Raw genomic sequence first — 26,653 nt, forward strand, 5'->3', positions numbered from 1 at the left:
TTCACTGAGGAAGCAACCACAACGCGGCTTAGTCACAGTTCAGCCCCGAAGATGCACAGCCTGCTGCAAGCCTCAGTCCTCTGAGGTATGAGGACTTTCTTTGAGGTTTTTCTGAGTTTACTGCATTGTGTTCTCCATTTTCACTACACAGAAATAGCATTATGTATGGATAGTAGCAAACAGCTGGAAGTAGGGACTGCTGAAGTAGGTAGCACTACCACCTAAGGCATACCCAAATCACAGTGATATGTAAGTAACAGTAATTCTTCCTAACCCAATTATCAAACCCTCTGCAACAAAAAGGATATGCTGACAGTGCAAGCTGCAGAAAGCAGGTCCACACAAGTGTTCAGGCTAAAATGGACCTCAGGTTGTCTCCAGAATAAATTCCTGCTATTATCCAACAAGGCCAGCACTAAAATCAGACCAGGTTACTCAGAGTTTTATCTCCAAAAATGGAGATCCCACACCTTTCTGGACCCCGGGGCATTCCAATGCTTATTTATCTTCAGAGTGATTTTTTTTTTCTTTCCTAATGTCTGATCAGAACCTCCTCTTCTTTAATTTATGTCCRCTGTCATGTTTTCCCACCAGGCACCTCAGAGTTTGGCCTTGTTTTCTGAATAGCTTCCTCACAGGTGTGGGCATGGTGCTRTCAGGTGCTCCTGAAGCCATCCCTTCTCCAGACTGAAAAAGCCCGGATCCCTCAACCTCTTTTCCYAGGCCAAGTGCTCCAGCCCCCAAACATCTTGGTGGCTATCATCCAAATTCATCAATATCTTTCTTATACTGGGATACCCAAAACTGGACACAATTTTCCATATGTGCTCTAATAAGTGCTTGGTAATGATCACTTTCTTTGATCTACTGGCTGTGCATCTGCTAATACAGCCCAGGATGATGCTGGCCTTCATTCCAAAATAAAAGCTAAAATGGAAGAGGCAACAAAAGTAAAAGTCCGCAGTTTGTCAAAGATGTATTCCYCTGTCTGTCACAAACTGCAAATACACAGCTGGAAGTTTTAACAGCAACTATCAATAATTTAACAATGCAGAATAAGTAGTCTGTAATGCACAAACTGAGCTATCTGCAAATGTACAAAATGTACCATACTCACACAAAGAATAAAAGAGCTAGAAATTCAACAAATAAATCACTTGCTACGGAATAGTTCATTCAGCTGTACTAGAAATCATAGCTTATAATAACAGTCTCTTGAATAACACATTGTTTTAAGGGATGTACATTTTATTTACACAATGAAAATATGACTTATATTGCTGCTTGGAAACAAAGCTGTACAGATAGATTTCATTCAAGAATACAACAACAGCATATTGTTCATCAGAGACTTTCAAAATACTTTCATTACCATTAATTGACTCTCACTTGACGTCCATGAGGTGGGTCAGCAAAGTGACTGCCAGGTTCCTGAGCATCTGCTGTCAGAAAGTCTAGCTTTAGAAAAAGATTAATTTTTCCAAGAGAGAATGAGAAAAGGCAATCACCATGGGTACATAGCACATAAGCAAATAGCAAGGCTACTTCTGAGTGAAGTCTACCTGTTTGCCTTACAACAATGCCTGTTTGCCCAGCAACTGCAAAACTATCAGTCTTTCTCTTATTTCACAACACAGTTTTGAGGCAGAGAACTATTTCACTTTGTTTGCTTTAAATGGCCCAGTCTTGGTGTGACTAGGTAGCTCTATACGTATCTTTCTTCCAAGACTTCTCAGGCTTCTACGTACAAACCCTCAAAACAGCCTAACTTGCCTACTGATTCAAGATCCACTCCAGACATAATTTTCTTGTCTTGTCTCTTCTCTTATATGAAAGTCAATAGTTAACRCATTCATCCAGGCACTGAATTCTAGGTGCAGTTCCACCCTCCTCTGGAAGTAATGCAGAATAATGAATCTATTAACAGATGGTGAATCTGTTTATTCCATCAGTGATCTACTACTTCCAGTGGCCATCCCAGTTCTTTAGGGCTAGCTTAAGCTTCTCTGCACTGTGCCATTCACCAGTGATTTGTACTAGGACACCAACAACCTGAGACTGAGCAGGAGATTCAGGTCTCACGGGTCTTGCATTAATGAGCTAACCATTTTCTCTCATCCCGGTGCAGTTCTGTCTGCAAAATGTCGATGTATCTATTTCTATACCACTTCCAAATCCAGAGGAGAGAATCAAGTTTAAGTGAAAACAGGATTTGATTTGGTTCTGKTTTTTTTTCTTCTACTCTTTTATTGCCTTTAGGGGACAGAACTATTCTCCAAAAAAACAAAAAAGATTTAAATGTTGAGTTTCATTAACAAGCTTTGTGAAGCTTATTGTTAGAAATGGAGCATTGGTGCAATGATTTCCCTTGATTACAATTACAGAAGCTAAGTTAGTTAATGCCAAGTAGTTGTCTGTGCTTTTGCCAAATAAAAACTATTGCAGAGCTATAATGGTTCCAGCATATTGTGTAAATGAATATTTTATTTAGATTTTTCATCCCAAGACTTAAAAATATGTATTCATTATAGCATAATTTCTTCAGTTGATRCCATGGGCTATTAAAAAATAAGTTTTACATGATTTAATTACTCTTTTGAGGTAATAGGTGGACAGAAAGCTTTAAAGCTCTGTCAACTACTTTCCTTAAGCAATTCCTGTACCTTACATGTACACTATTATTGTTGCATGCCTTGTTATCTCCCAAAGTACAGACCTGTGTCTTTTACATAAGGAAAACATCCTCTTTGTTAATATAGTTGATACAGAATGTATGGCTCACTTCCTAAAAATTAGTGAGTGTTTTTGTCGTGAAAAATGATTTGTTTAGTAATCTCTAATTGATAAGATAACAAGAATTTGGCCATCYATTTCAGAGCAAAGTTTGTATAAGGTAACCATCCATATGTATTAGCCAAATGCCTTCAATAAAAGGGAGAAATAAARGGACTTAATCTTCTTCTTCTTCTAATGAGCTTTTAGGCCTCCTCTATGTACAAAGTTAATTGCTTTAAAGTGGCAGAGGGAACCCTTTGCCATCAGGCTAACAAAGCTATGTAGTGATTTTTCACTGAAGTATATTTTTGCAGGAAACTTCATGATATTTCCTATCATAAAAATCTATAGAAAAATATTATGTTGAAGATGTTTAACCAGTTACTAGKTAAACTACTGAAGAAGTTACTACCTTTAATTAAACTGACCCTAACATTGGGATAACCCTCCCCTATCTGAAGTTATCTAAAATATAGGTGTCTACTGTAAAGTGTTCGACTAAAACTCTAATGACAGTGGAGAAAGATGAGACTCTTCTTTCTCATCTCTTAGTGCAGGTAATTAATCCTGCACTAATACAGGAAGGGTGAATCACCCTCTGGAAATACCTTTTTCCATCAACAGTACTTTTTCACATCATGCATAATAAAACTGTGAAACTCATTACCACAGGATGCTGCGGAGGCCCAGAAGAAAGGCACTAATGTGTTTAAAAGCCTTAGACTAATTCATGGAGAATGGGTGCAGTAAGCAGATGGTCTGAAAATAGTCACCAGCTCAGGAAGTCCATAAACAGTATGTCTGGAAGGTGGGAAGTATCCCATTGTATACTGCTTGTTTCTTATACTCTTCTCTAAACATCTGGATCCTGCTAGAAACAGAATAAAAGATTAGGTGGTCTGTTGGTCAAATCCAGTGCGGTAGCTCTTTTGTTCTAAAGTTAGCGCATATCCTTCAGCAACCTAGTTATTCCTATAAAAAAAGAAACTATGTGTACACCAATGCTAGACAGTTTTCTTTGTATAAAGGGATACTGCTCTATTTAATATTGTATTTTATTTTGCTCCAGGAGAGTTTGTGGTGTGAAATGTGGCCATTTTATGTTCTCCAATAAATTCTCTTTCCAAGCAATAATTTCCRGAAAATTCTTTTCTAACAATTATATTCCTTTCAGAAAGATTGAATAGCTTTGAATATGACGTACTGTTACTTGCTGTCTATATCTATGCTATACCGGGTATCTGTAACCAGTTATKCACAGCTGAAGTTCAGTTTCTTTACAAGACATTCTATAACACATAAAATGAATAATCAAACACATAGTGAAAGCATAAATATGTTTTTATCTTGAGACATGATATCAATAATAACATGTCTGGGAAGAATAACATATTTGGACTAGGACATYATTAGACATTTAGTCCAACGTAGGGCTACAAAGATGMTCAGAGGGCTGGAGCAYCTGCCCTMTGAGGAWCGGCTGCRAGAGCTGGGCCTCTTCAGCGTGGGGAAGAGAAGMCTGAGGGGGGATCTTATCAATGTGTAYAAGTACCTGAAGGGAGGGTGTCRAGGGGACGGGGACAAACTCTTTTCAGTTGTCCCGTGTGACAGGACAAGAGGCAATGGGCAGAAACTGAAGCACAGSAAGTTCTGCCTGAATGTGAGGGGGAATTTCTTCCCTGCGAGARTGACAGAGCACTGGAGCAGGTTGCCCAGRGAGGTTGTGGAGTCTCTTTGGAGATATTCAAAGYCCRCCTGGATGCAACCCTGTCTGGCATGCTCYAGGTGMCCCTGCTGAGCRGGGAGGTTGGACTAGATGATYTCCAGAGGTCTCTTCCAACCTTACTGATCCTATGATTCTATGATTAGACATATCGTGCTGGGATATATCAGGATCCAGTAAATGTTACACTTTTTCTAACTAACCCTCATTTTCATTATTAACCAGACATATTGATTCTTAGCTCTGTTAACTTTGCAAGGTAGTGATTACATTTCCAAATACCTGACATGATTTTAAAGAGCTGTTAACATTTTATCTGTTCTATAGACATATTTTAGACAACAGTTATTGAATTATGGGAGTACGAGGCTCATCGGGACCAATGTATTGGAAGAAAGAGTTCAGATCAGAAGGAAAAAACAATCTTTTCAGTCTGGATGCAACAGGACTGATGGATGTTTAGTGGAATTGAGAACTACTTGGTTGAAATGTGTTCCAGATCCCTGAGTCTCACTCTCCAGTTTGACTTTTTTTTTTAATTATTCCTACCAAAGGTCATAGTTCGTGACCGTCCACATAATGTGAGATTCTTATGCCAGAGCCAATCCTACAGGAGGCCCTGAATATACTGTAAACTGAGCTGACAACAATAGTGTCCCTTGCAAAGATATGTGACTTTGAAAGATACATTCTTTGTTTAAAACTCTATTTTTCAAATCAGTACATTTTGTGATGAAGTAAGTAAGTGATTTATTCAAGTATGTTCTATTCTGTGCAATAGTAGACCACAGATAATATAACTTAACTTGTCATTCTGACAATTCTGTTCAATAACCAATGACTTATTTTTTACTCTCTGTGATGATTTTCTTCTGACAAACAAAACTTTTCCACTAAAGCTTCTTTGTCTAAGGTCCTAATATTACTTGTAACTTCAGTTTGCTCGAAGYACTGCATCTCCAGAGCCTCACAGATACTAGAACACTCCTGGATAGGAGTTTGGTGTGAAAATATACCCTACACCTCTTTTCAACTTTGCCAGATGGCTGTATTCTTTAATAACAATTGCCTTTATTCTTTAATAACAATAACATGCAAGTGAAGCCACTCTAGAATCCAGGGAATAAATCTGTTTCTTCTATCTCAAACTCTACTGGTAGAATAGATAAATTTAGTCAATTTTAGACGAATTTCAATGGCAGACAAAGTCAGGACTCAACATTTCACTAATCTGGGACAAACTRAATGGCCACAGGCATGCTGTCCTCTGGGAGAGTGATCAGTTTTCCCCAGAAAGGCAATCCATGTGACTTTGTGACTCACACAGAAAATTATATATACCACTAGTAAACATTTAAAATTGTGTGTATAAGCATATACAATATAAATCTCACATTAATTGAGGCAGCACACTACATTTTCCAAACTTAAGACTCTCCACTACAACTTTCTTCCTTAACCTTCTAGAGTCCATCTCACCAATCCCAAGTCTACTCCTTATTTTCCACTATGGCTCTATTCTCACTGGCATACCAATTCTCTGACTCAGCTTGGATCTGCAATTACAAGTGAAGTTGAGCAGTTCAGCCACCATCTCCTTTTTCCCCCACCCCTACAAGTTTCCTGTGGGTCTGGGTTTACAACTAAGAGTGRTTGAGATCAGATGGAGAGTATTAGCTAGTGAAGGACCACAACATCACAGAAGGRGAATGGGGATCTGCAGGTCAAGAAGACTGGGACTAAGAAGAGTCAACAAAACTCAGCAAACTTCACTAAGCCTAAAGAGGTGTCTGTGTAATTGGAAATGAGTAGTAATTTGCAGTGTGTACAAGGAGTTAAATTAGTTAGAACACTTCATTTAAAATGTAATTACTTTCTACTGTGAATCAGTTTGGGTACTGTAATTCTGAAAAGGAATGTTGACTTGCTCTCACCTTTCTTAGACCTTTGCACATTTTTTGGTTAATTTTGTTTGGCTTGTCAAACACATGAAGGCTGGATTATTAATAATATTCTAATGTGGCAGGTGCATATTTGTGTGTGGGAAGGTGTCAGTTTAAAGTGACAGTTGAACCTTTTACTCAAATACAAGGTTTCCTCCCAGGAGGAAGTGATCTTCTCTCTTCTTTTTTTCTGGGYATGGTACACTATATGATAGAGGATGTTAATATTAGAAGTAGAACAGATGGCTCAGATTGAGATTGGGGGCACGGTTACAACTCAGAGATGGAGAAACATTCAAAAAGGAGCTGACAAGAGCAGAAAATTCAATTAAGAGGTTCATTTTGAGGAAGCAGGTGTGCGGGTTTTATTATTGAGACCTCCACATTCTCATTTAGAGTAACCCATTTATGAGGCTTGTTATGAACTTGTCTAACCCCGTTACTGACATTTTACTATCCATGCCTACTTGAAAGGAATTTTAAATGTCATTGGGTAACTCTTGCTTCTCTCTTTGGTTACATCTGATAATCTGACAGCTCTATTTCACTGGCTGACAAGTCTGTGATTCTCATTAGGCACAGCAGCATAAAGATTTCTTGGTGTCTTTATGAATGGACAGCTCTACAAAAATTCAGTCTTTTATTATTGTCATTATTATTAACCATAGAAAGCTCCCAAACTGAAGCCTGACAGATTTCCATAGACATCACAGTGTGGCATAACTAACATATTATAAAATTAATATTAGCCTAAGAACACATTTTATAGGGCTCTCTAAAAGATTCACCCGCTTTGTCCTAATTTCCGAGACTCTCCTGGGCTCTATTCTTGMTAACATCTTCTGCATCTTTTCTGACTGACTTGCTAAGTCCAATCTCCCTATCCAAGCAGATATGTGATATAACTTGTTTTACAAAATAGCTCAAAATAGCTCAAAGTCCCTCTTAAATTTGTCCAGGAAGTTTGGCCCAAACTCAAATGTCATTTAAGAGTCTCACAATTAACCACCTTCTTCTAAACCCCAGCCTAAACTTACATGGCTTGCTAATTCCATTCTCCTTTACACTGCCTCCAGACAAGCCCCTTCCATAGGCATTTCTATGTTCACAGTTACATCTTCTTGCTTGCTGTCCCTAAATGTTGGGAGCTTCTTAATCCATATAAAAGTACCGAATGCAACAGCATATACAGTAAAACGCTGTTCCCTAATTCCATTCTCTTCTCTCTCRGACTCTTGTCCCCACAAGCAGAGACCTGCATGTTGTTTTTTCAACAGTCTTAAAATTAATCAAGTGTAGATTCTACAGTACTAAGGAGAAAAAAAAAAGGCCAAGGCTTAAAACTCCTTCCTAAGAATTACCTGTAGCCAGTAATCTTCTGTTTGATTCAGAAATGACTGTGATAGCAGGAGCACAAGAGACGGTGCCACATATCTGCTACACATATATTACTTCCTGCACTGAATTAAGAGTTCAGATATGCACACAGAAAAATGAGGAGGGCAGGAAAACAATTGTTCTATCTCTTTACACAGAAACAGTTGTAATCTCATTTTGCAATCCTAACTCAGGCAAAGCTCCCAAATCCTGGTTCGTAGTTACTGGTCCAGACTCAGTAGTGTCACCTAGCAATTTTATGTTGCCCTTGTAACATGAAGCAGCTGTGCAGCAGGCTCTTTCATACCACTCGAAAGTACACAGCAARCTAGTCTATATTCRACCATATAAATGTGTCTAAAAGAAAATTCAGTTTGTTTGAGGAATAACAAGAAGAAACACCATATCTAATAAGATTTCTACCTGGATTGTGCCTCCTGTTGGATGATGTTGGATTGTGAAACACAAATAGATCTGAGTCAACTTTATGCYTCTAGATAACTATTCTGTAACATGGTGAACGTTTCAGTGTCTCTCAGGTATCAAAGTACCTGGCAGAACTAAAGTATGTTCAGGCTAGCCTCAAAACCCTATTACTTGTGATGGAAAAATAAATCAAAAATTGTCTTTAAATTGATGTATTAATACTTTTTAAGTTGTTCAAAAACACATAAGATGTGTCCTCTCAACCAAGCAAAGAAGTCCATGGCCTTTAGTGGTTTTTGACTGCTTGTTAAATCAAAGGTGCAAATATGAGTCCTTTGTCACCAAGTGCATTCATGTCATTCTGTAGAACTGTCACATGATAATGGCACAAGCTGTTAAGACAAAGTGATTGACACATCATCTTAATTACCCTCTCAGGTACTCTTTCTGAGACAATCAATTTGGATGTTCTATCTCATTAAATTTCACTATTTTGGTATCTTATATTAGTTGAAAGAGACAGCCTACAGTGTCCTTGAACTGAAGGTATTTAAAGATCATTCTCACAGACAGGAATCCTGATCAGATAAGAGCTTGCTGCAGGCTGTCAAAAGGAAGGAGAAAAAAGGGAATGAAAATTATCAGCCACAGAACTGACTGAGGGACACTGAGATCTTCAAAAGGGTGTCAAGTCCTTTCTTTATATAACATTAGACAGAATTCAACAGCAGCCTGTAGTCACAATATAACAAGTTGACACAAGCATGCTAAGAAAAACAAAATGTGCTGGAATACTAAGGCATTACACTAGTAAGGCTAAGTTTATTGGTCTATTGCTTTTCTATTTGCTAATAATAAATTACTGCATTAATAACCCTTTATACTTATTCTACTGGAGATTATATGATTGCTGATAAAACTTTTAACTATATTAGCTACACTACACTAATTGCATTAACTGGAATTATAAAGTTAGCATATAAATACAGTGTCCTTGATACACACGTGGTAAGATTGAACATCTCATTAAGACTGATATTGATGGAATAGTGCCACACAATTTTTATCTAAGTGAGTATTACTGAATAATCATGACCTCCTGTTTGAAGTCTTAAAATTTAATATGAGGTAACAAGATTAAAACACTCTTTTTCAGATGCAAACATAAAGCAAAATTTATAGATGATCTTAGATAAATTAGAAGTTAAGCAAGCAAGGACAATTTAATTCCTATGAGACCCGCACCCTGAATGAGGCTATATCAACATAAATGGTCCAGTAAACCTAAAAGAGCAGATTGAGGTTTGTTCATCAGAACAGCTGGCAAACATCACRTTTCCTCATTTTTGTTCCCAATTCTGTGTGACCTTTGACAAGTAACACTGTGTCTCATTCTGTACTCACATCTACTTTGACTTGTAGGAGACCTTAATCAAGACAGGCCATGGACTAGAAGATGACTGAGAAAGTATTAAAACTATCTTTTTCCATACTTCCCTCTGAATATAAAAAAATAAGAGAATACCAAGCTTGTCAAGAGAGGGGATGGCAAAGATTATGGGCTCTAGCAGATGTCATATCATGAATTTTGCATTCTGGTGGCTTACTTTGTTGGCTCCTACACCTGCTCACTTCCAAATTCATAGCAGGAGCATCTCTGCCCTGAACAGAGGCTATTTCRGGGTCTGCTCCGGTTGCCCTGCCCTCAGTGTGTGGGCCACTCGCAGCCTGCTCTGAGCCAAACAACCCTCTCCTGTGAAGCCCATGCTTTGAACACAGGAGCTAAATGCAAGAGTTCGGTCATCACCCTGAGCACAGACAGAGTAACCTCCTGTTTGAGTAAGGTGTCTCAGTTTATTACTGTGAATACCTGTCTTTGCCCTGCAGTTCCTCCTTTGGTAAAATAAGAAATCTAGCACCTCTTTATCTTGCAAGAGTATTGTGAGTAGAATCACAATATGGACTCAGATTCCCAGATGCAACCCCACAACAACAAATGCTCTGAATAACTAGGCAAGAAAATACTGTTTCTTTTAAGGACAGCTGTATTTTTAGCTAAATGTTCCCTTTAAATACATGACCTTTTTGGCTTGCCTAATAGCTGCACTAAAGCAGTGAAATTTCTTTTTGTCAATCTCTGAATGGAACAACATTAAAATCCAATATTTATTCATATAACAGCACAGTAATTTGATATGTAATAAGCATTAAGGTAAATATAATTCTGTAGCTGACAAATCTAAACTTTGCTCTATAGCTCAATTCTCTGGAGGAGACATGATACTTGACATTTAATTTGAAAAGCAGGGTAGCCTGATAGAGAAAAAAACTTTTCTGTGTTGATAGTAAAAAAAGCAGTGATGCATTTTATTTCATACAGCGGATTTGCTTGGCTTTATTTTCTTATTTTAATAAGCTCATCTCATAAAAGTATAATGAAAATAGAAGGATCATCTATCACAAGAATGGATGGGTATGCATTTTCTTATTTGGATCCTTGTTTAGAAAAAAACATTTTCCTTCCCACTGTAAATTAAGGAGTATGAAATTGCCTAAAACATCGYGGATTCCTAAAGGGACATCATGATGCTTAAATGTCAATGCTAGATTAATCAAGAAGTTGAGTGTTCATGATGCATAATTCTAAGATGAAAATAACATTATTTTTGATTTGCATTATTAAATATTGTTAAATCAATACAACTTGCAATGCCTTAATAAAGAAAACGGTGTTCCTGAGGTAGAAATTCTTTTTTGATATTGGCAGGTCAGTTTGGCCCTTAYGGGTAGAACAATTTCCCATCTACATGAGTAATACACAGGAGACAGGATAGTGATGATAATATTATACCCAGAGAATCTTAGTGCATTCTCACCAGTGATACTAGGATGRTCCTATCAGGGCTCTTTGCCCTGGATAAGTTAAGTGAAGAGAAGTTACCTGATTCATACAACAGAGTTTAGCCATCACTTTATGCACCACTATTCGTCCAAGCTCCCTTCTCCTTTAGGATTGCCTTATCCTCTTTTCATTACTAGCAAGCAGAAGAGACTTCTCTCCATTTTGGAGATGGGGAGCCAAGGAACAGAGATAGTTTAGGGCACTGACGTTAGTGCTTAGCTGGGATCAGAAGCGTGCTTTTGAAGTGACCCTCTTGTCTGCCCCAATTCAATCATGCTTTGATTCACAGTCTTCAAGAGCATGAGCATGAACAAGAGCTGTTTCTGTTAAAAGTAAACAAAAAGGAATGCTTCAGGAACACTCTTCATGTATTCAAATCACGAGCAGGTGTTCATTTCTTGGGAGCAGACCAGAGCTAGCACCAAAAAAGGAAAAAAAAAAATCTGGTCATACAGTCCTCAAGCCTTAGTTGAGGCCTGCATTGCACTGCATTACTGGCTAATGCATAGGATCCAGCAGAAACTTGGATCCTGATGTCCACAGCCTCACACTAATGCCCAGTTTACTAATCTAGCCTCTACTCAGGCTTTTAGGGAAGACAGCATGTCTACAGGTTACAGAGCTCCTCCAGCTAGACCAGGCTAACCAGGACTGACTAGACTAGCTTCAGCACCACGGCAATATAGGTATACAGTGAGCAGAGCCCATCCTGAATTGGATGTCACTGCACAACAGAGCACTACACCACATGAAAATGACCTAAATGCCTTGAAATGATGTACCAAGATTCAGCAAACAGGGTAGATGATGCCTGAGTTCATGGTGGGTGGCAACCTGCTTGTTTGGAACAAAAGTTTATAAGCATTTTTATTAAGTCACTATTACACATAGCACCTTAGCAGGCCCATGTGTCTTCATTCCCCTCTCCCCCCATTATTATAGGCAAATATAARAAGAGAGTCTCTTCTGCAAAGGTGCTCTCAGTCCAAACAAACAAGAAWGGAAAAGGAGACCGGCCAGAGAAAAAACTACCAAAAGAATGCAAGTCTAAGAAAGAACTGGCAGCATTGACTCGTTCTCCTGATTCCCAGCTCAAACCCAACGATCTCTGGTGTTCAAGACTGTGGCGATAACATACAATGGAAATAGAGGAGGAGGAAAGCAGCGGTGACATGAACAGAGACAGACATCCTCAGACTAAACAGGGAGGCTTTGCAATTGGTGGCAGAGGACAAGACATTACTTAGGAGTCCACAGCTATAGTCCATGCTGTTAATAAGCACCAGACTGCTAAATTCCTCCGRTAAACTGACCCTTGGATTTACGAGTTCAATTATACTGACACTGTGGTTCGTAWCCTGCTTAGAGGATCTAAAAAATAGCTGCAGACATTAATACAGCCATGGTCACTCCTGCTGGAAATAGTAACTCTAGACTAGAACTATTAGCCTTGAGTAGTCATTTGTGTCAGCCTACTACCTTTGGGGACTTGCCATAAAGGAGAATTTCACTCAGAAATACATCTCAGAGTTCCTATTCTAATGAACTAATGCTTTGCTTGTGTTCATATTGCTCTTATATTTTACWGTCTGAATACATTATTTCTTTCTCTTTTTTTTTCCTACTGTATCAGTAATATAAATCCAGGCATCCTATAGGAGTCRGTTGGGTTGAGAAATAGAAAATCAATTATTGCATCTGCAGGAACATCAAATAACTTCTTTTGCTGTCTTTCAGTGGAAAACACAAGTTTCTGTSGTGGTCTGATTAGAGAATCCTCCTCTTCTGAGACATGAGAGAAATCTGTGGTGTCTTATCTGTATGTTAGGCATAATTCAGTATAGAGAATTAGGAAAAAATGGATTTATCACATTCTAATTCTGTATGACAATATAATGGAATAAATATATGATGGTTGGGTATAATGTTGATTGTGTCACCTTCATTCACAGTAAAAAGTGTTAACACATTTACTACTAATACTACTAATTTGTAAGACAAGATGGCCTATATTGGCCAGCACTGTATTCTTACAATGTTATATCAATAATTGTGCATGAGCACAAGGACTTTCAGGTACTGGTTCATGAAATTTACTCATTCCCTCCTGTTTCTCCGCGTGAGCCTATATGGAGAGTAGTGGGGCTGCAGTTTTCTTCTGCATGCGGTTTCACATCACCTCAAGAGTACGTATGACGGCATTCATGATCTCTTTTAGTGACTAGCCCCCAAAGAGCTCAGTAATYGCCAGCAGAGCATGGAAGACAGCATTTATAGTTAAACTTGAGATTCTTTATACCAAGGCAGTATTAATGCCTGTTGTAATCTGGGGCCAGCTGCATTGTCATCTGTGGTACCATCTCACCATCTAGGAAGAAAGGGCTCATCTAGTGGGGTAGTAATGTTCCAGGAAACAGAAACTACTGGGGTTCAAGAACAGGGAAAAGTATATGGACTGACTGCTACAAAAACAGACTCTAGAGCTAAACTCTAATCTCTGATGACAGGTACACCTCATTTATGAGCTGCAGTGCTCTTTTTCCCCAGCACAGTCCATGTTGTCCTCATCAGCYATTTCTCAGCAGCACCTAATTATTCCTCACCTACACTGAACTTCTCCCTAATTACTCTTTCTTGTCTCTCCAGGACTTCTGCAAAGATGACAATGCCATTTGCAAATCTGAAGTGCCTCTGAGCTCTAAAGTTAACCTTTTGTGCACTTCTCTTTCTCTCTGAGGTTTTCACATTCTTATGAAGTCTAAATTTGAAAATATCTTAGCAAAGTCAGCTAACTGAATTCCAAGTTGACTTGAGGTTGGAGAGGTAGGCTGTACAAGAAGCTCTGGAGAAGTTGATTGCATTTTTGCTGTACTAAGACTCAGAGAGTTTTGATAACAATAAATGCTTCTTCCTCCAGCATGCCAGATTGCTTATTTTCTCCTGAATAGCCTCTCTAACCTGTTAACCTTGCAAAGGAAAAAGTCTCCCAGAGCTAAGCACTTCTTTCTACTGCATCAGTCCATACATTTCATTCTCATTTCCTTTTCAGACCTACATTTCCTAATCTCACCTGTTATCTTCGTTCTCAGAGTGACACTGGCTGATAGGTAAAATAACCACAGGAAYAGTCTTCCCAGGCTTCATAATATTCTTGTCTGGACATCTTTCTTCTCACTAAGCAAATGTATTTCCTTTACAATATTTTCAGCACGGTCTCAGGTATGACTATTGCAATAGTGATGTTTGTGTGTTAATATATGCTAATAACATGCTAATACTGAGGCCTTGAGCTTTGTAAATATCTTTGTTTCAGGATCTCTCGAAGTAACAACTGCCATAAGTAAACTCTAAGGTTAATCTACTTCTTTTCACAGGCTCATCTACAGATGTTATCTGTTCTGTCTTGTTTTCAACTGCTCAAAAAAGTAGCTGAGCTACAAAAATGCTAAACAGATTTTTACCAGTGAGCCTTCTCCAATAGCTACATCAAATCCAAGGTAAATGAAAATAGCTTAGCCCTCAGAGAAAGGGCTATWGTCATTGAAAGCAGGTCGTGTTAACTGTGTTAGTACGTATTTGTTAAYGTAAGGACACAGTAACTACAAACCAGTTGGCACTTTGTGTTAGACCATGATCTTAGAAGATTACCTGAGCATCCCCACACAGAAAGAAGTGCAGAACAAAAAACCAAAAACATTTGTTATACCTCTGACAAACRGTAAGTGCACACATCCCAGCTAGATCCGTCCTTCTGTCCCTCACCTCGCAAAGAGAAGAGCTTTGGAGTTCCCATTACTCTAGCTGCTGCTAAAGAACAGCAGAAGGATTTAGATGAGTCTATCCTGCCTCACTGCTTCCACTATAATTGGACCAGGTCCAATGAGTCCTTTTCCTAGGATGAGACCAAAATAATTTGTTGACAGGATATGGATGACTTTCCAGTTGCCCTTCTGCATGCTATGAGCAGAGCAATCATGGTTTGACTAKTTTTTTTCTGGACTAGAATATCATTGATGATGATTTCAGCTACTCCCAGTCCTCCTGGCAATCTATGATCCTTGTCTGCAAGCCCTTCTTGCACATATGATTGACCAGGGAATTCTCCTGGTGCACCATCTTCTGCATGGACCGGGGAAAGTAAGTTCTTTGTTCCTGTTTCTGTTTGTTCTTTGCTTGTTACCTCTTTGTTCTTCATTGACTTTCATCTGCCAGTATCCAAGCTTAGTGGGCAGATACTGCTGAATAAATAGCAGAGAGCCAGAGAGGAAGCTTAGATACTAGGCCCCAAATGCTTATATTTGGAGCAACCTAATTAACTCCCTCTAAAGCCCAAGATCAGTCTGGAAGAACTTCCCCTTCAAGAGAAACAGTAACATGAGCGAGATTACAATAGGTTTGGTTCCCTCCACTTTGTGGAGTCTTCCAACATTACTTCAGCCAACTCCATGTTCTCAAACTTCCCCACAGGCTCTCATGCCATATCTGAGAGCATGCAGCACATAGCTGCGGTATCATGCTTTTAAAACGCCACATTGGTGGCCTGTAATACAGCTCATGTTGCTTCTGACATTTTTAATTCAAAAAAAAAAGTACTACTTTTTATTTTAGGGCCACAAGGACAGTACAGGATACCCATGCCAAGCACTATATATCAAAAACATGGCAGCTCTACTCTAGAGGAAACTAAGCACATGTGGATGAGAGAGCTTATGCTCAGAGCCTGCTGCAACCCATCAGAAATGAAGACATAATGCAAAGAATCAACTGCTGTCTGCTGCTTCTGTCCTGTAGAACCTGGGTTTCTGTTTTATCTTTTTTATTTGTCTGTATGGACTTTCCCAGTATCTACTGCAGTGAATATTTTTGGTGTGGACACTTGAAGTGTGGATATCATCCAGGATATTTGATGACTGGTACAATCCAAGAACTCAGTAATGTCAACAAGCGGGCCCAGCTTCACCTCTTTAGGTAGGAACACATCCTCCAAACATATGCATCTTCTGAGCACTCTGTAGTCAGCATTCAGTCAGCCCAGAAATATTTTTATAGTCACCACAGAGTTGTTTCCATACGTCATCTTTCTGAAATCATGAAGGAAACATCAAAAAGATGCTCAAAACACAGTTTTGGAAGTATCCAAGATTAAGATCCCCTTATATATTAAGATAATATATAATCTTTTCTTCATCCAGGGAGGAAAATAGCAAAGGTTGAAATGTTGGTTAGACTCAGGTCATTTCTTAAACTACTTTTACTTCTTTTAGATTAGGTTGTCACAAGTGAAGGATACAGCTGGACAGACAGGTAGGACTGATTAGACTGTCACATGCCAATAATACATTAAGCTGGTTTAGCAGGGCAGGAGAAGCAGAGTGGCAAGGTTGCTGTCAGTGGTTACGTTTCACTATGTATGGTCACAAATGAAGCCCCTGAGGAAAGCAGGGGATGAACACGAGGACATAAAGCCAGGGGAGCATGTATTATGCATATACAATTAGGGGAAACCGGTCATTAGTTGAGAATGTAACTGTAGGGACACAGAGGATAGTAATGTAATCCTCTCCTCCTAGTAACCCTCTCCTCCCAGAGGACGTAATTCTCTGCCTTTTTTCTTTTGGAACTAATCAAATCATTTGCTTTAAATCAAAATGGATACAAACCACGTGCACAGAAGTACAGGCTGACAGGTCACAATCACAGTCTCCATCTTTAAAATCTCATTCATATTAATTTTCCTGACTCTTGCAGAACAGAAGGACAAGACCAATAACAACCCTCCTTACTTCCTTCATATTTGAGGCAAAGATAAATGGAGTACAAAAGATCTGGAATTTGGGTTCAATTAGAAATATGTTTCTGGAAGTGAGGATACTTATAAAAAACAACCTCCTGAAAACAAAAAAAAAGTACAAACAAACAAAAACAAGCAAACTACAGTAATTTTGCAAGATGCAGTTCCCAGCGTTTCCCATCCAAAACTACTGAAAGTTCATACGTTTCTCAGTGTACTTCCTCTTTCTTTTCTGATGCTAACCAGAAACAAAGCCTATACCTACCTGAAAAGGTATATGCTATGCATAGCTCTTCAGTCAGTAATCATGGACATAGTGCGTCGTTCCTCTGTTTCTAGCWATACAATAGAATCTGATGAACAGAGATACACAGTTAGCTCATTTACGTCTCCCTCAAATTATTTTTGCGTGCGCAGAAATCCTTTGAGCCTGAGGATTCACTCTTGCCTGTCATCACCATAAGACCTTCAGGCTTCAGCYGAGTTACTTCTTACTCACACCAACCAGCATGAAAGCTAGATCTGACCCCACTGCATACCTTCAGTCTCTGAAATATCTACCACATTTGGTAGGCTATGTAAAGCAAAGACCAAAATAAACTAATGAATGCAGCAGCTTCTTTAAGTATTTTTTACCTATCTTCAAGAAAAAAAGAGGGAGGTTGCAGTACCAACACACTGGCTTCTTTTTCCTAAGCTAGTTTTACTCTGATACAAAACAAGATCAGGACAAATATTTTCTAACATGAACAACTAAATGTCAGGAAATACACAACTGGAGCTATTGGAGCTAAGCAACATTTAAAGTCAGGCAGTTCATTTCAGTGTCCAGCCATAAACATTTAGGGCATGTTTGTACTCACAACTGTCCTTCCCCTGTGCTGAGCTAGCTGGACCTTAGCCTCTTCTAGGTCGTGCGACTGTGTCAATATATTGTCTAGGCAAGTAGAGTCCATTTTCTGTTTACCTTTTTCTAAATTTATAAGTTGTTATCAAAAAGGGCTGTATCCTGTCTTTGGCTCCATCTGCAGCTAAAGACTTTTGCCAGTATCAGCATGGGCATGTGCTGAGCCATAGATACATTCCTGAGCTTGACCATTCAGCTGCTTCTCCTAATGGGTCTAGCAGAAGTAAGGCATCAATCTGACTTCACTCTGGAATTAATTTTCTGTGCGTGTGTGTATAAGCAGCCTTCAGCATAGATATGAGCACTACTATTTACGTTGCCATTTCTCTAGGTCATGAGCAATCCAAAACCCTCTGAAGACTATGAAAGGTCTCCCACTGGCTGCAGTGAACTCCAAACAAGGTGTCTGTGATATTCAAACAGTTACTGCAGTATATTCTTTAACCAACTTTCCCTTCAGTCTTTTGTTACTGAGAATATACTTCTAGTCCCAGTTACTTTAAATTTACTTTGAACCTTTGAAGAACAGAAGCACAATGTGTTAATCTGACTGGCACTGGAACTCACAGATAGCAGTTGTCTGAATCCCACCTCTGAAAGTTACTAATTTTTGATTTGTTTGCGACTTACAATGCAAAGACAGAATCTGCAATTATTCTAGCTAGTTGCAGCCTGATGTCGTTTTATGTATTGCCCTTTTTATCCTAGGACCATTCAACATTTTGTTGTAAACAAATAGTTGCTATATGAGAAATAACTTCCTGCAGCATCAGAAGAAACAAGACGCTGTTATCCCATGACGGTAGGGAAGATAAAGCATCACATAGCACCACAATACAGCAAATTGAATTAGCCTTACAGCTCTAGGCCCTGTATAATGGTCTCCTGATTTTTGCACTACTTGGAGAGACACAGAGCAATTTGCTGTCCTACCTCCGTCAGCTTTCTGTGATGTTACCAGTAAGACTGCACTTTCCTTTGAGTTGGGAAACAAAGACAACAGGATGCTACGTGCACCAAACGATACCTGTTTACACCAAACTTCAAATTTCTGAGTCACAGTGAGTTTAAAAATGGGGGGGAGGGCTAGTGATACAAAACAGCTGACTCACTGTTTCAGGAAAGTCTTCAGCAATCAATTAATTGCCTGATCAATGCACCATGATCTAGCCAGCTTAATTGAAGAGAATTAGTACTTGAGAAGCTCATATCTCCAGAGGGGGACCACTGCCAGTAAAGTTAACAGCCTTTGGAAATAAAGCTGCCTCATTTGATTTAGAAGGAAAAACAGTGTGAAATAAGATATAAGGACATCACAGATAATTGACATCCAGAGTGATACACTTCAACAGGAAGGCTTCATACTGAGAATTTATTGACAGCTACAGACTCTGGTGGCAAGAGTGCTAACATATATATGTTCATATTTGGAACCCATCAGCAGGAAGACATGAATTTTTTATCATGCCATCACAATGTTGAAGCTTATTTTCCTGAAAGGAATAACACTGTTTTAAGGAATAAATAACAATCTCCCTATAGATTGTTGGATTTTAGTTACACTCTTGCTACAACTACTTGTTAATAATCACAAGAAACAAGTTACATTAAATATTGTTTACGTTAGGCAGAAGGGAGCAGAGGAATATGCACCAGCAGGAGAGAGGAGGATAGATGTGGAGAAAAAAAATGATTGCAACAGGGTAGTTAGGATGCTAACCAATAAAAATGTTTTTCTGGATGCATGTGGATGTGAATCTGAAGAGTGCATGGACCACTTGTCCCTAGCTGCAACCTCTAATTCTTTTACTACCCAATAAAAAATGATTACCTTTGGCAATCATACTTAAAAAAAAATGTATTTTGTGTATATTTTGGAGTTCTTGTAACTTACCTGTCACACTGAACTCACAGAAGGGCTTTGCTGGACAATATATAGTTCCCTGTCAGGTTACCCTGGAGTTAGCTGTTCATCTGTTCAGACAGCAGTAGTTCTGGCCTGAGAAAGAAAAATTATTCTCTGCAGTTAAAAACCCTTTGATTCAAATAGGTCTGTGATTAGTGAGTTAATATGCCACAGGGGATTTGGCAAGATGCTTTGATCAGAACTTTGAAACTAGGTACTTTAATTCTGCCTACATCCCTCTTGCAGTTGTCAGTCCGCTCTCTGAGCTAGCCTTTTCTTGTTAGCGGCAGGAGCATGCTTAGGGAAAGAGTGGCATCCAATACGTTAACCTTGAATCTGCCCAGAACTTGCTGTACAGCCTGAGCCAGTCAGTCTTTCCTGTTCCTGTGGAGCTTCACTGATGAACTGACAAACTTCCAGTGAAAGATGTTGTGAGAGCTGATCTCTACTACACAGTACTGCAGTACTGATCTTTACTGCTCTGCCTTCCTTGAAAAGACAGGACCATTTTCTAACAAGAATCCAACAGGCTAYGGGGAAAGAAATGTATTGCCTCTCCTTGCAAAACAAAAAATTATTTTGTAGGAAGAAAAATGCATTATACCTTCGATAGGGCTCTAGGAGCTTTTAATAAACTGTTCTAGCTTCACATTCAAAAGACTGATCTTGTGATTATTTCTACAGTACTACCTAGATTTGTATCTAGACCAGGAGCCAGATAAGTAGGTAGGCTACAATATAGATTATTTCCTTTCATATGGGAATTCATTTCCCTCCTGCTGCTGCAGGGCGTTTCTGATTGCTTGGTTACAATGATGTGGCAGGAAAACTTGTATCTCACAGTCGACATGTGAGTTGGTGTGTACCTTGTGAGCCCAGGTAACCGTGTGCATGCCCCTAACTCATGACAAGTGCAAGGCAGATCATTTCATATCCCACAGTGAAACAGGGTTAGGCAAAAATGCGTTACTTTATGTTAACAAAGTATAATTAATACCGACTAAGTAGGAGAGCAGGGAGAGTGACCATAGCTCAAATAACATACTACCATGYGTTACTTGTTAAGCTATCACAATATCAATCATATATGGGCACAGTAAGATMTATTAGGGCATAAGAAATTCCAAATACAAAAGAATGGACTCTTAAATAGGTCATTCTTCTCCTATCTCTTTTTTTTCCAGCCTGACTTTTGTCAGCTGTGTATCTTGTGTTGCCTTTGTGTGTACTTTCTGTTTCAGCCACACTTGGCAAAAGTCTAGTTGCTTTTATCTTTTTAAAGGTTCTAAGACCTATTTTGTTTTGTTACATTCAAAATCTCATTTATGAGCAGAGAAAGCACATCTTATATTTGTAAAGTGAAGAAGTTACTGTCAGAGTAACTGAAATCATAGTAGTCTAATCATTATTAATTCAGATCTCATTATTATAGAAAATACTATGTAGAAAAYGTTTCCGTAATAATAATAATGCAGTTAAAATTGTTATATGCACAGCTGTTAGTTTCTACATCTTTTCCTGCTGTTATCTACCCTTTCCCTGCTCCACTGGCTTTTAACGTTGGTAACTTCATTCTGGTGGTGGGGATAAGGAGTATTACAGCAAGTCATCAGCATCTGGATTCCTTTCCAAGGGGGGAAGATGATGTTTGTTTTGATGGTTTATTCTTCCTCCCACAAGGATCCACTTGACGTCTTTTTTACGTTTGCTAACATACTTYTGCTTTTCCTCTGTTAGTCTGCAGCTCTATATCACATCCAGATTTACTATATATAGTGCCCTTTACATACGTCAGAAACTATTCTTTGCTCTCTTTTCTTCCCCCAAAACCAGTTTTGTCAAGCTTCAGGTCTGTATTTCTTTCACTGGCCATTGGTGAGTTGTTTGTAGCCRTAAGGTCTCCAAAGCCAAGCCTGTGGCATCTCCTATCATCCTGTGCTGTTGTTTCTCCATACCACATCCTGTGTCTCCACTTCTCAAAGCTTCTGCTGTCATACTAGGCTTGTATTTCTCTATACCATATCATTATGTTAGAGTCATAAAGCCATGGTGGAACCATACAAAGACAAACAAAAGTAAATTAGGTTTAGCCATAGACACCTAGTTTATTAGAAAAATTGCTGTTACAGCTACAGCAAGTAAAATAAAGCTTCAGACAGGTCAAGAAAAGTTCAGGCAAAGTAAGTCTGATACGCCTCAGTCCTGAGGCCTTGCAAACTCAGCACAAAGCCTGTGGCCAGTTACTAGCAAATGCAGTATCATATTACAGGTCTAAATAGATAGTGTTTTCAAGGAGATTTTATTCTCAGTCCACAAAGTCTGTGGCAGAGTCCCATGTAAAAAAGCAGCAGAAGAGCTAACTTGAGCATGTTAATTTAAGATAGTAAGATTTCACAAGCGTCCAGCACTGGTGAGACATACCCAGGGAGACACAAAGATCCACTGTTTTTCAAGTAGACGGGGGCTCTCATTGGTTCCCAATAGTCATACCTCAGTGTCTCCAGCTACATCTATAAATGCACNAAAAAAAAAAAAAAAAAAAAAAAAAAAAAAAAAAAAAGGTGATATAAAAATGAAAGGAAATACACACCTTAACATAAATTACCTTGCACATTTTTACCAGGCAAGATTTGTTATAAAAGAAAAAAGAGACCCAATATGCAAAAGTTAATGGCTTCAGGAAATAAATATCATCTAGCTTCCTTTCTTTGCCATTTCCAGCAATCCTGCAAGTACTTACCAATGTACTTAGTATTGTACATTCAAGTGGTCCCAAGTGTAGTAACAGGTTCTTCAGCAAAGCTGTCAAAAATAGTAAGGTTTCATTCTCAAAGACTGGCTAATCCTCAGTTCCTATTGCAAGATGATGCCAGCCAGGAGTGTGATCCATCCAAGAGGGTGCTGTGCCACCATTTCCTGTTCCAGGAGCCAGAGCCGAGCCCTTATGTGAGCAAAATCATCTGTTTCGTAGCAGGATTTGCCTCTGAAGAGAAGAAGAGGTTCAAGGCTCTTCATTTCTCCATTCTCATCACCATACTAACAAGAGTGTAAGACAAGACAGATCTTGTCATCCTGTTTCAGAAAAGACATCTAGACCAAAATGGTTGTGCCTAGGCTGTGCACCCAGGTGAAAACAGGCACATACTGGCTTTCRCAGGGCTACCAGAAGCCAAGGCAGACTTTAGTGTGAACACATTTAATTTTAATTTACTCTAATGTTTGATACTCATATTCTGCACAATTGACCTTTATTTCCCATAGGAAATGTCTCAAATGAAGACAGGAGTCAGCCTGAACAAAGGAATATTGAGGAAATGTGTTCACACTAAATTAAAATTAAATGGGGCCCAATTAACACTTATCCTTTTGGTAGGTTCATTTCTGAACAAAGGGACTAAAATTATAATAATTTGTAATAAAGCTGAGTATGCTGCTTAAGCAGAAACCAACAGAGAGACAGACAATATTCTTTGTAACTGAAAGCCTRGCAGAGGACATGCAACATGGTACTTAAAAACATTACTCTGAGACCCATGCCCTTCAAACACACTTGCAAACTATTTTACCTACCTGGGTATTCTTTTCATAGACGCTTCTTCACCTCCTTAGTTAATGCATTGAAATATCACAGTTAATGCCTACACAAATCACTTTTGTCAAGTTGACGTCGACATATTATCATGYTATGATAATTTCACAGCTTAACCTTGTGCTTCATTACTGAGCAACACGTGCTCTGGCAAACAATCCAGATATTCAAACTGGACAAAAGTATCCTATCTTCAATTTACTTTCTAACTAAGAACCAAAATCACTTCAATCTTGCTAGACTGGGATAACTTTTTTTTTCAGCATACCAACATTTCAGCTGCAGCAAGTCTCTGGCTTAATGTTTTCCTGCTTGCATTTCTACAATATTAAAACTTTCAGTGTGTCAGTGAAGTTTACAATATCCTTTTATCTTAGATAAATTGGAAAATGTCCACTAATCACCCACTTGTTTGTACCAGCAGTCCCTGTCCCTCCTTTCCTTCTGATTTTTTTAATGAGACAAGTGTGCTGGAAGTTGAGCCTAGATACCAGAGCAGGTAGTAAAATAGTAATAAATATATTTTCAGGAAGCTGTGGCTGTAAGAACTCCATTGCCTACAAAGTCTATTGTAAATTATGCATTGCTATTTAGTATCCTTGACATTTTTAGTAAGTGCAATAAAACACCTTTATAGAGTTAGAAAGAACTGCGTGTCAGCTCAAGGGAAAAAAAAAAGAACAAATGAAAGACATAATTGTTTTATCTACAATAGATTTCTTTAGTAGATTACTACTGAAATGGAACGACTTTTCCCCTGTCTACTAGGCAGGATTAAAACCTGGAAGGTTACCTATTTCATTCTGCCAGACATTAGATTCGAAAATAAGGTRCAGAAGGGAAAACCAAAGAAAATTGCAGTTGCTAAGTTCAGAGCTATAGCAAAAAGAGTTATATTTGCCACCATTTTAAAAGTAAACAGAGGGAAGGGAGGGTGAGGAGGGTGCAGGTGTCAAACAGCAACTCTCCAGAGGTCAATCAGCATCACCTAAATCCCCAGAAACATTTCTGTGCAAAAATTCAGGGCTTAAAATTAGGCTTTGAGAGGATTAAAAAAAAAAAAAGTATTACTTAGAAGGACAGGTAACAAACTAGCCAGCAGCCAGACCTTAGATTTCTATCTGCTCTAAAGCRTAAGTGCCGTTCTGCCCTCCTTGGTGATCACTGTCGAAAGAGCCACTCCGCTCAYAAGGTCACCTGCAGAAAACTCCAGTAAAGCAGGTTCTCCTTTTCGCAGGCCTGATGAGAGGTAGCAGTTTTGCACATACCGTTAAACATAACCATCAGTCGAACTGCATCATCTCTGGCTACCTGATAACAAGAGCAAAGTAAGCAGCTGGAAGTCCAGTTCTTTGTTTTTGCTTTGCACTTTAGGGTTTTTTTCAGTTTTGCTGATACTAAAGAATTTATTGGGTTATTTCATTTAAATCAGTTCTCTGTACCTTTTTGAGGTTACTCTTTATTTACCTTATCTTTAATGGCAGGCAGCAATTCAGGCTTCTGGGCCCAAAAATAAATGCATAATAAGGTTCAAATTATGAAACTAAACTTTTGCTCTACTAGTAAATGTTCCACTTTGAAGTTGCTTTCCTCTGTTTCCTGTATAGAAAAAGTTACGCTGACTTATCTTACAAATATCCCTCCAGTAATTTCTTCTACTCCTGAAGGATATTTCTGGCCTGCATTCCTATTTCTGGCTCGGAGAACACAGACTCTGAGACAGGATAGCAAGAATTAATTTGCACTAGTTCAAAATCCTGGACTTGGTGAATTTTTACTCTTCAGTTATGAAAGTTGCCACAGAAATGTGTCTTATCAAAAAAACTGTATACATACAGCTGCTTCCCCCCTCCCCCAAATATCATTTCTATTTTACTTAATGACAAATAAAACTTCCAGAAGTGAAKGATGCAGTGCAGCCTTCCTGAGTCTGCAGGCAGCCTGAAATGAGAGTCCTCTTACAGCAGAATTCGTTATGCTACAGAAATCCCAAGGTATTCAAGAACAAGAGGGTCTTCTTAAGGTGATGACCARCTAAACTTCATCCTCCCTGCATCCTACTCAAGGGACGATACTCACTGAAAGGTGATTGTCTACCTGCAGCATTATTTTAAGTAGGAAAGACAGTGTGAAGGTCTTGTTATTGATGTACTGTAAGCACTACCTCAGCACCTGAAGAAATTCAGACTTGACCTACAAATGTCTTCAAAATGGCGGCCACTTGTTTATACTTGTTTATTCATTTACATAAATAAGAGGTAGACTTGCACAACAGACACATCTGTTTTGCACTGCCCCCCCCCCACACACACACATATACGCATACACACACCCTGATGAGAATTTAAAAATGCCCCAAGTGAAATCCTCACCTGAATTTACCTCGGAAGCCAAAGTCTGAAGGAAAGGTAGCGGATTGTCTCAAGCTTCTGCTTTCCACTGGCGATAAGCTTAGCTCCAGGCCAGCAGCACCCAAGCAAGCTGCTGCCGCGCTGACCCGAGAGCCCTGCAGCGAGCCTTTGAGCAGGCGACGGCCGAGTCCGGCTGGACTGAAGTGCCGCCGAAGCAACTTTTTAAAAGTCAGGTTGCTCTGAATTTTGCAGGTATTTCCATGCTTGCTGTTGCACTCCAGACCAGCTGGACGCRCTAGCTCCCACTCAAAGACGTAGCGCTCATCATATTAAGCTCATTGCCCTGCCAGCGAATCGGTCTAAAGTAAAGACTAAAGTCTAAAGTAATACAATTAAATTCATTTAAATTAAGCTTAAGTGTTTACTGCTGATACTTTGAAAGAAAGGCAGTCTGCTGAACTGATTGAAGTTACTGTCTCTTTACCCGAAACCAGAGCTTGCTGAAGTTCTAAGATATTTTGGCTTTTGGATTCTCTTTTCCAAGTGAAAAGGGAACATTTTCTTAGTTTTAGTTTAATAACTAAATCAGTTCAATAACTTATTTCCTTCAAACTACAGATGGAAAAGTAGAATATTTCCTCTGGTTTAGGATGAAAAATATGATAAGAGCTGATGACATCCAATAGTTTTCAAATCTTGAAGGGCATGATGACCAGAAATAAGAATTTTTTTTTTACCTAATTAATGGCAATATTTAATTTGTTTATTAAACAATTCATTTTAGATATGAAACATTTTTCATTATTTTTTTCCTGATATCCAGCTCACTGAAGAGTTTTATTAAATTAATCATTAAAATGTTTTGTGCATTTAATTGAATTTTAATTTCCATTTAAACGTAATTTGACACAAATTGCACAAGAAACAAGAAACATTAATCATCTAATAAAAAGAAAATGCAGC

Source organism: Rhea americana, unplaced genomic scaffold (genome assembly GCF_003343005.1).
Source record: "Rhea americana isolate MKP2758 unplaced genomic scaffold, rheAme1 scaffold_148, whole genome shotgun sequence".
NCBI classification, from domain to species: Eukaryota; Metazoa; Chordata; class Aves; order Rheiformes; family Rheidae; genus Rhea; species Rhea americana.